Source organism: Halichoeres trimaculatus, unplaced genomic scaffold, assembly GCF_033239565.1.
Source record: "Halichoeres trimaculatus isolate MK-OKI-2021-1 unplaced genomic scaffold, fHalTri1.1 fHalTri1_scaffold_2, whole genome shotgun sequence".
NCBI lineage: Eukaryota > Metazoa > Chordata > Actinopteri > Labriformes > Labridae > Halichoeres > Halichoeres trimaculatus.
The window spans coordinates 19,997,001-20,012,250 of NW_027437180.1; the positions used below are offsets into that span (position 1 = coordinate 19,997,001).

Consider the following 15,250-nt stretch of genomic DNA (forward strand, 5'->3'; position numbering starts at 1 on the left):
TGGGACTTAAAGAAGGTTGGAGATATTTAGGGTAAGTGAGCACTCTCAGAGAATATTCACAGTAAGAAAAGCTTCATCAGTCTCCTTCTCTCATTAATCCTCTTCAGAAATTCACAACATCCCCACTCCAGCGCCCCCCGTCGTCTCATGTTTCATCAGTTATACCCCCCCCAACATGCTGGGTGCCCCCCTCATTCTGATAAGCAGCATAACGGGGAGGAGCTCTCTTCTCGCGGGGCTCCTCCTTTCAATGCCTTCGTTTTCTTTCACTTGCCCCCTCAAACGCACTCGTCTCCACCTCCCCCTCCTCCTACATGGAGCCAGAGAGAGGGAGAAGATGATAAAAAAGAAAGTAAAAAAAGAGCAGAGCACGCAGGGGGATCTGAGTGGTTTTTCTTAGGAAGGGAAAAGGCGTCACACCGGGTGCAGAGCGCTGTGCGGAGGACGGAAAGGAGGGAGAGACGCATCACGTAGAGGGAGAGATAGAGACAGAAAGGGGAGGGAGGGAGGGAGGCGACAGCGGCTCGTAAACACGACAGAAAACGGCGAATAGGACGGCAGACAGCGGCGATCTACCCCCCCACAGCCAACCCCGTGTCCCTCCTCATCTCTTCATCTCCATCCTTTTCTGCGTTGCTCGGCTCATCCGTTTGCGCACCGAAGCAGTTCGGCTTCTATGTCCTTTGCCTTTACATTCGTACCCCTCTCGGTGAGAAGAATATTCACACAATTCATATCGGGGGCGAGAAAGGAGGCTGTGTCATCACTACGACCGACAGGATCCAGTGTAAGTGCTGCTCGGGACGATCATCGGCGCGACCGATCCGGTGCTAAACCCGGTGGAGTAGGGGTAAACACAGCCGGATGGCTCAAGAGTAACCCGGCGGAAAGAGAGAGACCCCGGCCCCCTGGTTATCACCGAGACTTCAGCATCACCCATGCGATGGCTTAGCGGCTCCTGCAGCAAAACTGTCAGACCAGAATCAGCGGATCAGCAGGGCTCTCATCCACCATGAACCTCTGAAAGACATCCGACACAGGCACAGATGGGTAAGACGAGATACTCTGCCTTTTTAGTTTTTTATTTATATTTTATTCCGGGATATGGAAGCTGGAAACGAGAGGAGGTGGGAAGGGGAGGGGGGCTGGGAGGCTTGTGACGTGAAGACCCCTGCATGTACAGTGGAAGATTGTAATGTAGATGAGGAGGTATACCTATCTGCGTTTGCGCGAGACTGATGAAGTTGTTCCTCACGAAATTAGGATGGAGATGGGATAGACAGATGGTCCTTTGGTTCTTGTCTTTGATGAGATGGAGTGTGCTTTAGGCTATGCCACCCCAGGGGATTCTATTCTACTCTGTTGTATCATGGAGGTCCTGGATTTCTGAGATTTAGTTTCATACACAGCAGTGAGAACCATGTATGGAAGCACTGAGCTTGCACAAAGGTGAAGGCCCAGGGGCTTGAGAGGTCAAGGGGCAAAATGTCATTGAGAGAGATGGAAGACAACTTCATCTGGAATACTTGCATGTCGAAATGAAGAGACTAATGAAGCGACATCCCAAATAGATGCAGGAAATCAAAAAAGGTGACAAAATTAACCCAGCTTTTTTCAGCCTAGGCCAAATGACTGTCAATACGGTTCCAAATCGGCTCCCAAGACCCAAGAAACTACAAAAGTACCCTTCACAGACGCTCTTAAAAAAGCAGAAACCACCAAAAACAGTTAAAATGTCATCAGAACTGACCAATCAGCACTAGTATTAACACAGCCTGTTTATCATTCAGCATCCTCAGTGTAACATTCCTTTGCCCGAACCATCAAAATATTATCTTTTAATTCATAATCCAAACATTATTCAGGGAGGGTATCCAAAACACAACAGGCAACACTGAAGTGTGTCAGATGCAGCATCCTGTCCCTGAACTCAGGGACACATTCTCTTCCCCATGGCTTGACAGTGACATGCTTTTTGGCCAAGCTATCATGCAAAAGTTGTAAACAGATGTTCTTCAAAAAAGGAATCATGCTTTAAAGGTTTGAAGTCATGTTCTTCTTTGTCCGCCCAGTCTTTAGGAGCATTAAGAAACCCCTTGTTTTGCAGCACGTGTTACAGACTAGTTTTTAGTCTTGCATCCCCTTTCCCCTGCCCTAAACACCTGAACTGATGACGGCGTGTTCAGCTTTGTCAGTATAACATCTCACAGCCCAGAGGAAACCCCTGCCAACGTCACCTCAGCACGCCTGACTCACCCTGCCCCGGGCGCTTGTCTTATATTTGCAGCTTCTGCAAGCCTCACTGACAAGATGCATTTTCATCTCCCATCTAGTCCCATCTAGCCCAACAAAAAACTCAACAACCACAGACTACTGAATTCCATTCTGATTTCCCACGAGAGAAGGCCCCAGCTCCCAGGTCGCTGCTCAGGGTCAGGTATTGATCCAGGGTCTGAGATGAGTTCAAGATTATGAGGGATGAAGTAATCTGATCTCTGATAGGCAGTTAGCGGTTAATTTACTGAACATAGTAGCTGCTTGGAGTTTCTGGAGTAGCAGATAAAAACTGGGGACTTAGTGGTTTTGAAATGAGACGAACGTGGGAGTTTGTTAATCAAATAGACACTTGATGCAAACACTGTTATTGTGTAGAATACGAGGAACAGCCGGTGGTTTTTGAAACTATCAGCCATTTGTTTATCACACCTTATTTCTTTATCAAAGTAATGCAAATTTACTGTGCGTGCAGAGATGTCTCCAGCCAACACGCCCAACTCCAAAGTCTAGTTCAAAAACAACTGAGTGACATCTCAGGAGCTGCATTCACTTCTTTTGTACAGTCAAAAAGCAAAAACAAAAATAAAATAAAATAAAATAAAATAAAATAAAATAAAAAAACCCTCTCTTTCCTTTGTCATTTTGCCCTTGAGCAAGGCCATTAATCAGCAAACCTGTATCAGAGTAGCTTAGTAGTGCCGGGGTAGCCGACTGGTTCTGTACCTTGTAACTCCCAGGTGTGAGCATGTAAAACATAGAAGCGCAGATGAGCATGCTCAGTGTGTTCCCTCATGATGAATCTGGGTTTTTCAAGATGCATGTCAGGTGCAGCATGGGAGATCAGGATCAGATCCAGAAACAGCCTCTTGATGAAATGAGTGTGTTATTTTTGACATGTATGGACCGCTTATTGGTCCTGAATGTGATCCTGCCAGACATGTAAAAGAGAGCAGAGAGGGAAAGAATTCAATCCTGTGATAAACAGGAAATACACACTTAAGGCATGTTTTTCAGAAAGAAATGAGGCACAGGCATATTCAAACTATTTCCCAACTGCAGTTATCCTTTAGTTATCTCTTTGTGGCTAGAAATGGTCGAAGATGCCCTTGCTAGTATCCCAGATCCCCACGTTTCAAAACAACAACATCAACAAAGACCACATCTCATGGGGATGCTGGCCTTTTCACTTCACAGTGATGCTGATGCTGAGAGACAGTGCTGTGTGTGTTTCATGTGTGTGTGCGTGTGCTTGTGTGTGTATGTGTGTTTGTGTGTGTGTGTGTGTGTGTGTGTGTGTGTGTGTGTGTGTGTGTGTGTGTGTGTGTGTATGTGTGTATTTGTGATTGGGGGGATGGGGTTGTTATGTTTGCTTCCAAAAAAGGAAGAGAGAGTAAAAAATAGAGCATTTTTCTGAGCCATCTTTGTGTTTTTCTTGGATGTCTCAGCTGGAGACTGAACACAGTTGTCACACATACATGTGTGGGTTGCCTGTCAGTGTTTGTGAATCAGGTTTAAAAGAAATGGGTGAATACAAGGGATGAAATAGAGAGATAAAAATGTTCTGTATAAAGGGACGTTTATGTAAATGTAGAATACTGAGGGTAAGCTTGATGAGACGATGGAGGGATGTTTCCCTATCGCGTGTCTGTCAGAGTGCCTAGACTCCAGAGATCCACCTGAGCCCCACAGCTGAAGCTCTCTTCTTTTGCCAGATTTGATTAAGAACACACTCCTGTGATGTTTCCCTTGCCTGGTATGGCATGCATACACATCTCAAGTAACAAAAAGGCTGATGATGTAAACAGAATAGTGAAGACATTTATAAGAAAAAAAACTGTGCAGTGAACTTAAAAACAAATCTGTAAAGCCCCAGTCTAGTCTTTAATAAACATAAAAGTAATAGATACAAATTTGAGGAGAAAAATAGGCTTACCTGCCCAGCATTTGATTCCAGTCTGATGTTTGAATGAGCCCAGATTCAAAGCAGGCCTGGCTTTGTATGGGTGTGATGAAGTCTAGCTCCCAGCACTTCCAAATTACATCTTTTAAGTTGTGCTAGATAAATTGTTCAGAAGTATTTTTGTTGATGGAAAACCACTTTTACAACTACTTAGCTGGCAATACCTCAAATGCACTAAAAAAAAAGGCTCAGTCTTACTGGCTATGAAAACTGCTTTGCCCATCCAAAACACTTTGATTCAGATAATTTAGACCAAAGATGTTAAAAAGTGACTAATTATCTTATTTTCAAGCAGAAATTTAAATTCAGATTACCAGTCCCAATATAATTTAAAAAACTCAGAAAAGTTAGTATTGAGATCACTTTTTTTTTTACATGTTTTAGAATGGAACCACAGAGTCTGCAGGTAAACACTGTCAGATCTGTTTTCCTATGGCTGCGGTTATCAGAGCCAGCACCACCAGCCCTCAATTTATCTTGCAGGTTTATGTCCATGTTCCCGCGCCGGTTACGCACTGTGTCAGTTGAGATGTTATACAGTAACCATTGCCAAACCATGCCACTCTATGAGATGCCATCCGTCAACTGTGACAGCTCACAGATAGTAGGGCGTTACATAAGTAGCCATTAACCCCAGTTACAGCTCAGGCTAGTGGCAGGTAGCTGTTCTACTGCTACATCACAACACCACAACACAGGAACATATAGCCAGCACTAGACACAATGTTAAGCCTATAAATATCAACTAGTTCAAACAACTAGTAAGTTAGGTGCTGATTAGCGAGAATGACAACACTTGATTGTTTAGTTGAAGCAACACATGCATTCCTGAATCAGTTAAAACCAAGATGCTATATATGGGTAGCACCCCCCCCCCCCCAAAAAAAAAAAAAAAAAAAAAAAAAAAAAAACAATAAAAAAAATTATGACTGTAGCATTAAAAGAAGGTTAAATGCCTGAAATTTTCTGATTGGGATAAACAACTTCTTCGACTCTAAGCCATTAAAAAGTTCAGTAAGATACCTTTATTCTGTAAGATACTCTTTTAAAAATGGACTAAAATTTACACATATGTCTCCATATTGGCAAAGCAAACCAGAGTATCAACATGAAGATTAATTGATACTGTAAAGTTTTTTTAAGTGTCTGAGGGTGCGGTTAGCATGCAGAGTTAGCATACTGCAGAAGCTGCCTCTTTTTATCTTTTCCATGGCACCGATTGCCACTATGGTGCATAATCATAAAACTTGCATGAACAAATGAAAAAATAAAAAGTACCAGTTTGTCCACAGGAGGCTTCAAAATTAACACATAAAGTTTTTCTAAGGATCTTTAACTGTCACTCTTACATCTCAGTTTTTGTGCAAACTGGACTTGTGTGATAGTAACATCGAGCTGTGCAATTGGCTCTCAGCAGGAAAGCCAACAATTGTAATGTGTAAGATCCCAAACTGTTTTTCTATGGCAGTAAGACAACTGACAGATACTCTGTTGAGCTGTATCTGGCTTGCTCCACAGCAGCAGATAACAAATTTAGCGTCTGACCCTGCTGTGCTCCTGTCAAAAAGATGAAAGAAAGGAGTTAAGCATGGTCAAAATGTCTGGAACTCTTCTTTTTGATCACATTCAGTTGACATCTTTGTGTTTTGAGCAGGAGGAAGTATTGAGGGATAGTGATTTGTTTGTCTCTCTTTCTATCCCACTTTTTCATCAGCAAAGTTGATCCAAATGTAATGCACTAAGTGATCCATCAAAGCACGTTGTAAACAAGGAATAATTAGAGAAAAAAATGTTAATTTATTTAACCATATCTCACAGCTTGTCTCAGTATCAGTCTCTCAGCTGGAGCTTTTAACCATTCTGCTATTCAGTGTAAATCCCCCATCCATCCTTCCTCACTGTATCTCTTATTTTAGCTTCATTAAGTTGCCCTGTTTCCCTGCCCGTGACTCCAGTTGCAAGGCCACAACAAATGCCTTTGCTGGCACACAGTTAACATTTCTAGATGTGATTTGGGCACAAAGAGATTAGCACCCTTTTCCTTGGTATCCTGTGTCGGAAGCATTACTTAAATACAGCCCTTTGTTCCTGGGGAATCAAATGTTCTTTTTAAATGGATCTTCCAAAATTCTGATAAGAAACAAAAAAGCATTCATATCAACTCTGTTTCTTCTACTTTGGGTTACATGAGTGGAAAATAAAGCTGTTTTAAATCTGAAGGAGGACCCAGTTATTTTCCAAGTGCAGCATATTGCATTTTGTGAGCAGAGAGAATGTAAGTTTGCAGGAAATGGACACAAACCAGGCTTGTTGTTCCAGGCAGATGGATGCAGACATCTGATATCCTGCAGCGTGTGAACAAGTGAAGGACAACAAAGACAGATTGGCATAGCCAAAGTATATTTTCTCTGTTAAGCGCAGGAAGTCTTTTCATCAAATGCTGTAAGTGTTTGGAAAGTAAGTTGTTGAGTGAGGTTCGGATCAAGTTTCATTTTTATTTCTTCAGAAGTTTTCAGTAATTCTGTGACATCACACACCATGCTGCTGTAGGATTTCTATTTCATTTAGTCTGCACTTGTCTTATAATTTCTTGCAAGTCTTACAGTAATATGAAGAATTGGAGCTGTCATGTTAACATCACTAAGATAGTTTCTTACACAAAGCTGTTGCCAAAAGCAACTACTTGGGTAATCAGGCCACAGAATTGACAAAGAGAACAATTAATCAAAAACATCCTGCCAACACTGTCTATGTTTTTACTCATACAATGCATCTTAATTGCACATCAAATCAGTTACAGTTTTTATCATGATATTATTGTTGGATCAAATCTGACAGAGTGAAGCAAAGTTCTTTGGTTTTACTACAGCCAACAGTGGAGGTGAGAACTCCTCGACACACGGTGCTGTTCTCCCCTGCTCAGATTAAAAGACCATAAATCTCTGCTTGGCACAAACACACTGGAACCTTTGATAAGACAATTGCCTTTCTGTTGTTTTGGGAGTAATGTAATATGTCCTTTGAAAAAGACACCATGAAGGTTGCACTAAAGGTGGAAACAGAGGATGTTTGTAAGGCAATCTATCTGTGGAAAAAATCTGATGATAGGAGAGAGACAGGGAAAGAGCTTGTCTGTCCTGTACATAACTGTGCCAAGTTATACTGGGAGAAGTGGAACAGGGATGAATCTCACAATGGGTTAGATTGTGCTTGTGGAATCAGATATTAATACGCTGTGCTTTGAATGTCTCTCATGTTCTTGTTTCTAGGACATCTGGCATTAATTCCTTATTGTCCTTTGACAACTCATAAAGGTGTTCTAGGTCGTCTTTTCAGAGTCTTTTTTAAGGTGCCCTAAAGCCGTGGTTTTGAAGTGTTATGATACAAATCACTGTGCAACTTATTTAGTCAGAAGAAGTATCAACAGTTCATTGGAAGGACAATTAACTAATTATTATTTTCAAAACTTGTAAACTCTATGAGGCTGTTAAGTAGGAAATGTATTGCAATTTGTCTGTTTTTTGAACCGTGCTTGGTGCTGGAATCACAAATTTTGAAGCCAGATTCCAGAGTGAAACTTTTTTAAAACACCAACTCTTCTGTCATCAAGAGAACTGGCAACACACTCATCCAGTGAAAACAGTGACATCAATGACCCATTAATGCATGCCTATTATTCTCCCAGTCAAGTGATCTGTGTCTGTAAGGGGCCGTTTACACAACAGTTTTAGGGTGAAACATTACGTTTTTTTGTATCTCGGCCTCACGTTTTCGCAGAACATTAAGCCAAACTCAAACACAAACTTTTGAAAATGCTGCTGACACCATTGCCTTGCAAACAGTAAGCTGGCGTTTTCAGTGGAACTGCTGATGTCACGCTCTGCTTCGCGTGAGAGAATACAACAGTACAACAGTATAGTTATTATGATCATTGCGGACTACTGTACTGTGCTTGTGATGCTCAATCTGCTGACTGTCTTTATACAAAATGTGCATCTGTTGCTCCACTTCTGGGCTTAGCATTCGCCAATACTCCAGGGCTGTTTCTCAAAGCCCAGGTACCTTGCCTTGCCTTGGTCTGATGTGGGCGTGGGGTGGGCGTGGGCAGGCATCCACATCATCAGTCGCTGCCCAAGTGCTGTTCCAATGTTCATGTCCTCCAGAGGCATATGTCCTCCGTTTGGTTAGCATGTGGCTAATTGACCAAGGATACACAGGTGTATCCTTCGCTGCCTTGACATGGCTATAAATACCCAACATGCAATGCGTGAATCTACAAAAAAAATGGAAGGAAAAGACGCACCAGCGGAGGCGCGTGGTAAATTCCAATTTAAATGTAAGTAACAAAATACACCTCTGAAAATAACAACTTATACCATGTCCACCACTTAACTCTTTTGTGTGTCACTCACATAACTATAATTACTGAGAAGCTGCACCTGAGAGTGTCAATGATATGACAATAAAAAAGCAAAAAGTGTAGAAAAGTTGCAAGCCATGACAAACTTTGTAGCCGTCTGAGCTCCTCCCAAAATGTGCCTTTGAAGGCTGTTCCATTAGCATCTCCTTTTGAGCAGAGGCAGGACACTTGCCTTGGATTGGAAGGAAGCGGCTTCGGAGGCACTGCCTTCAAAGGCAAGGCAAGGCAAGGTACCTTGGCTTTGGGAAACAGCCCAGATGATCGGCTGAACTCTACTTCGGTGGAGATCTCCCAAAAGTGGCAAGACAGTTATAGCACCACCTACAGGCCTGGCATGCTTACTACAGCGTTTTCAGTCCCTCAGCTTTCCTGTGGAAACGCAGAATTTTTTTTCACTGCGTTTTAGCGTTGTCAGATGAAACATGTAAACAGGGTCTAAATCTGTCTTTTTTGTCGTCATGTGTGGTTAAGAATTGTCTAGCTTGGTCCAGGCTTTATGGACATTATGGTCCAGCAGTTTAACATTCAAAATCAATTTTGTAGAAAATTGTTTTTTAGTAAAGCAGATAGTTTAAATGTTGTTTCATGACTTCCAATGACTTAAGTCCGACTCAGTCTTCTAGCAGGGTATCTGTATCAATCCCTGGAAATGTCTGGAAGACATCATGAAAAGCCTTTTACCGTTTGGAGATGTCTTAAGTAGTTTTACTTACTGAAGTATCAAGGCACACACGTGTATCTGCAGGTGGTTTTCTGCTTAGCTTCATTGAAATTGTTATCTTCTGACAGAAACTGATCATCCTAGTCTTATGATGCTCATTTTAAGCATGACTTGTTTCTCGGATCCTCTTGAAGTTGGCCCCAAAGAGCAGCTGTGGATCAAATAGGTCATTGTTTCTTTTCCCCTGTTTTTTCAGTGGCTGTGCAGCTGGATTTAAATTAAACCGTAGCAGTGGTATTTTCAAGTTGAATGTTAAACACTTAAATACTATTTTTTCTCAATCCAGGGTACAAAAGTGCTTGATGGGGAAAAGAGGGTAAGCCTGAATTATTGGGTAGTCCATGTTTGTCCCACTAGGCTAGTGCTACTTCCTGCACAGGGTGGTCTTTGGCTTTAATATGCTCTTTATTCCTTTGGAAGTCAGTGGGACAAAGAGATGTTTTCAGCACGGACATGCTGAGGAGAAACACCCCAGTGAGCACTGCAGTAATTAGAGGATGTAGCTCAGCAGAGGGTGAAAGGAGAGCAAGAGGAAACATGCAGCAACTTGGGGATAGCTTGATGGGCCTTCTGTTGACCTGGATTGAAGAGTAGAGCAAATCTCTGCGTGATTTATTACTGTTGCATGTGTGTGTGTAATCTCTGGGACAGGCTCCTAGAAGTTCACCACATGTCCAAAGATGCTCCAGTCATCCATTCTTTCACTGTTGTACATTTTTACACAGATTTTTTTCTCTTTTTGGTTAGTGGTAGTAGAAGGGTTCACTTTGGTTCCTGCTCTGTATCTATTTTTCATTCACTGAAGTGCACTGATAACACTTTGTCAAATCCCCTGTATATTCAAACCTACTTGGCATAAACCTGATTCAAGAAAATCCTTACTTGGGGGTAGACCTGGTAATCCTGGTAGTTCAAGCCGGGTTCCCTAAGGCTCCAAACCAGCATCATGCTAACACCACAGCCAGGTTAGGCACTGCTGAGCACAGCCTGCTGAGCGAATTGAGCCGTGTTCCACCTCTGATCTGGCATCTGCAGACACACTCTCTCTCATACACACTCTCTCTCTTACACACACAGCGAGACTGCAGGCTGTGCTCACACTATTCCTGGAGAGAGAAGCCGACACACAGACACACATCCCTCTCACTTTTTGACATCTCTTTCCACACTCTCTCCTTCACCTTGCTTATCGGGCTTCCAATCATGAGATAAGCTGCTTTTCCTCTTCTCTGCCCCCACATGTATCCAACATACACCTGCATTACCATAAAACCTCCACCCACACACGCACGCTGCTGGAACCTGTGTTCCATTTAATGACAGAAAAGAGGGGAATAGATGAGGAAATGAGTGAGAAACTCCAGTTTCCTGGATTGAAACCCCTGTATTGCCTCTGGATTAAGTGTTCAAAGCCCTCATTAGGCTCGTGCAGCGTTTGATGGTTGATGCACGAACAGCTCTGAGTTTTCCCTGTCACTAACCTTCTGTCAAACTGCAGAGAAAAAAAAAGAACTCATCCTGGAGCTGAACACATGAAAGGTAGCGCTCTGCTGCTCAGCTTTGGCTCTGAACACTTGCATGTCACTGCAGTCTGTGAAGCTGGTTTCTCTGGTGCACTGCATAATACATTTTACTGTGTGAGTGGTGCCCTTAAGCTTGGTTTTGAAGGAAAAATAATGTTACCAAGTTTTTCATAATCGTGTGGATGCATTGTATCTGTTTACCAAGCACCATCAGGCTTGGTTTCAGAGAAGGCTGTGTGAGGAAATGCAACAACCGCTGTCACAGTAAGTGACAATTCTTTTGACCAATAAATGGACTGCACTGTTGCAGCGCCACCTTCTGGGGTTGATTTGGTTTAGTCTGGCACCCCAACAGAGGGGTTCCAAAAAAGTAAGATGGGTTTTTTTTGGTTATTTGGGGATTTGTCCAGAGATTAGTCAGTGGAAACGGTACAAAATACCAAGACAAACCAACCTGAAGGGCTTGGTGGAAATGGGGCTTATTACTGTTCTTATTGGGCTCCATAACACCTTTCAGAAACCAGAGGGTGATGTCGCTGACACTACAACTGTCTCAATACAGTCCAGATAACTGACATTTTTGTTGCCCTTCCTCTTTCCCTTTGGAAGTTGGTTTTCTTACTTTTTAACTTCTGGTTTTGGATAAATAGAAAGATAGACTATATAAAAAATAGAAATGGAGTTGACTAACCATACCACTCTCAGCTGATCCACCATATTTTGTTAACATGTTTGTTCAGTCAGATATTTCCTGAACTGTGAACGTGACCTGCCATAGTCGTGCAAATGTAATCTTCTCATCAGTTTATGTTTGTAGTTATGGTGATCAGTTATCTATATGGAGAGGTTATCACACATTCCCATGCTATTAAATTTTCAAGCTGCTGTTTATTCATTTATAGAAGTCCCTGAATCTGTCTGCAACTGCTTGAATTAGTCACATGAGATCTTTTTGAGATCTTTGCAAGACTTGCTGAAATTATGAGGTCATCACATAAAGATCTCCTAATTGTTTCATGGTACATTGGGGCAGATGAGACTGAAACACTGAGGTCTGCCCATAGCTCTGTCCTCTACAGACCTTCAGAAAGCTAGCCAATCAGAGGAAAGGGTTTTGTGAACCAGGGAGTCTTAAAGAGATAGCAGCTAAAACAAGGCATTATAAGCAGAAGCTTAAATAATGTTTTTTTTTTAACACCAAAATGAAAAAAGATGGATTTCTGAGAGCTGTTATTCATGTAAAGCTACTACAGGACTACAAGAGGAATGGTACAAGAGCCTAAAAAAGGAAGAGGACAGCCAGGTCAGTTTTTAAGTTCCAAATACTCAGAGACATGATTTGAGTAAGACCCTTTCAGTGGCTATTGTTCAGTCACTGTGATCTTACATTTTGTGTACTGTTTCAAAAACTAGTTTAAAACCTGGGACATGAGCCAGCTTTAAAAACTGCTGAATCTTAAGCTCAAATTGTTTCTGTCAATTCTCAGACTCTTTGTAAACTTGAGGGCATTTAATGTGGTTGCTTTATCTCAGATGTTTCTCTGTAGTATATTTCATTTGTACTCACCTACCCCCCTTCTGCTTATTTTCATGTTGTTGTTTTTTTATTTAACTTCATTATTCCCAGGTCACAGGGTTGTTTCAGAGTGCTTCGTGTAAAATACAACGTGCATCAACCTGTGCTTGACACTATCAATATATGACTTTATCACAGCTCTATCAGTGAGAAGTTTTCCACTGCTCTAATCAAGCAAGACTGACTAATATCACAGTATTGGCTACTCAGTCTGTTGGCTCAAAATTTTATAGCACCTTTCATCATCCTGTGTTTTCCCCATGACCTTGTATGACTGCCAGCTTTTTGATTGTAAAGCTCACTATCAGAAATGTTTCATACACAGAGTTCAACAAGAAACCCATAAAAATATCATAGAGGCTGCCCTTAGACCTCATCAAACCTGCTGGTCAGATATAATGGACTTTTGTTAATGTGTCACTGAATGAAAACAAAGCAACCGTAGCAACCATCTGCTCTGAGAGATACTGGTTTTAAAGCAGTGTGTTGTGAATAGTAACTCAACCAATGTACTGTCAAAAGAAATGGGGCAAAGGTGCCCACGTCTGTAACTCCGCATCACGTGATGTCATTACATTCCCACACTGTGATTTAACAGATGATACATTCAAGAATAAAACTCCAATTTTCTTCAGTTTTTGTTTTATAAACTAAAATAAATTATGTTTCTTTTGAGAAAACACGACACTTTATTTTAATAGCTGTACAAAGTCATTTTTATTGTGTATGTCACACAGATGCAGAATTAGCAGCACCAGCCATAGGTCCTCCCTGAAAGTTAAAGCCAGTAAATCTGTGCAGATTACACAGCACTCTGGTAAAGTGACCACAGTTTGTCCTGACACAGCTTTTGTTTACCTTTATCTTAATTTTCTACAACAAAATACTGCTTTACTAGTCTTATGAGGTACCACTAGTTATCTGTGCTTGTTTACGTCTAGTAGTAGAGCATCATAACATTATGTTAGTATGCATCAGCTGGAGCTACTGCCCTACCTTGAGGTAGGTCACTGTGCCACAGCTAAGACAGGAGTTGTGACCAACTCCTCGTAATGAAGAAAATCCAGGCCTATTTTTCATTTGTGCATTTACTTTTACTGCATCTACCATTATATATTGATTTATTTTACAAATGTGCAGTGTAGTGACCAGGCAGAGATGTACACGTTCAGCTGCTATATAAATGAAGGGCCCAGCTATTATAGTTATCAAATCTTTTTAGATTCATTTTAACAGGTTCTTGTAAAACCAGATGCAGGATGAACATTTTCAAAAGGTTAAGTCCTGTCAATACCTCCTCCATAGTCTGTTCCACTTAAACACAATCACAGAGGTTCCCTGTGCAAGGTCTTGAGAGGCCAGCGGTCTGGATGATGGAGTATGGATTTGTCTATGTGTAGGTCAAGCTGAGTGTGTCTGGGCTTTGTGTGGAGGTGGATGAAGAGCTCTCCACACACTGCGGCTGTTTGTCAAGGACAAGACCAACATCACAACCTTTTCTCTCTTTTATCTTTTATCTCTCTCTCTATTGTGACCCTCCTCCCTTGCTGTTTGGAGGGTGCCCCTCTTTCTAAATCAGGCAGTTTCTCTCTCAGTGATCCCCCATGTACTCACACATGGCTGCTGTTTCAAACTCCTGTCAGACAGCCAAGCCCAGTTTACCACCGGGCCAAAATAGAAGCCGCCTGTCCTTGTGGATCGCTCTCTCTTTCCCTTCCTCACCCTCTCGTCTTCGTCTTCTTCCCCCTCTTGGTAGCCCCAGTGTCACCTTACAGCATGTCCCTGCTGTGTGGAGACCTCAGGAGACCCACTGAGTGGGAAAGGAAAATGGTTCTGACCTGTGCTCGACCCAGCATGTGTGTTTACCCAGGCTACAGTGCCAGGGCGTACCACTGAAGCACTGTGTAGGGGGGGTGTTGTCTCGGGCTTGCTGGAAATAAAACAGAAGTTATGCCTGGGTCAGAGATGAATATGCAGATATTTTTCAGTGTACTTGGTTTGTGTGAAGGACCAGATGGTCTGTGTTTGCCAGACAAGAAGTGTATGAAAAGAAAGTTGAAATATTGAGTCTGTTGCAGGGGATTTTTCCCATTTGCAACCTGAACTGTGTCTGGGTTATTAAGTTTGAAAGACATTGTTCTGTAGACTCCCCATGTCTTTGGTGTCAGCTCTGAAATCTCTATATTTCAGTTGAAGGTGTGGCAAGAGTAAACTTTCCTGTTAGAAAAAAGGAAGTTGTGGGCTTTGGTTAGGAATGGACTTATGTGGCTCTAAGAAGGGTTGTACAGCGTTTTAATGCAAAATAAGAAACAGTGACAGTGACCTTGTGAGACAAGAACGATCCTCGTTTTGTGCTGAACTTTAGCATCAATTTGGCACAGGAGTATAAAGCAGGCTTAAAGGTAGAGTCTGCGGGATTCCATGTTACTTGTCAGTAAACACAAATTCAAACTGGACTCCTCCTTAGCTCAGTGCCAGCAGCAGTGCACACCCCACTGCCTCCTACTGTGACTATGTGACTACACTAACTAGCTCAGCAACCACCTGCAACATCTGCAACATGTGGGGCAGACTCAAAAACCCCTGCACTTGACTTGCCATGTTAGCACAAGCTAATCACCGGTATCTGACTCAAACCTACTCAGTAGAATGCCAACTCGTGTTGCTTTTCATCCAGAGCGGCTCTCCAAGTGCTCGAAAGCGAGTTAAAGTTGAGTTTAAGTAAAAGCTATATCTATTGGGCGTTTCGTTTCATTTTGGTTGTCTTTCTCCG

General features: G+C 42.2%; 1 protein-coding gene across 1 annotated transcript in view; it reads left to right on the top strand.

Moving 5' to 3' along the window:
* Positions 1-342: 342 nt before the first annotated feature.
* The window catches only part of mgat3b (beta-1,4-mannosyl-glycoprotein 4-beta-N-acetylglucosaminyltransferase b), a 75,389-nt gene continuing 60,481 nt past the window's right edge, over positions 343-15,250 (top strand). Inside the window, exon 1 of the mRNA XM_074686935.1 lies at positions 343-1,050. The gene's annotated coding sequence lies outside the window, so the exon portion shown is untranslated. The remainder of the gene's footprint in view (positions 1,051-15,250) is intronic.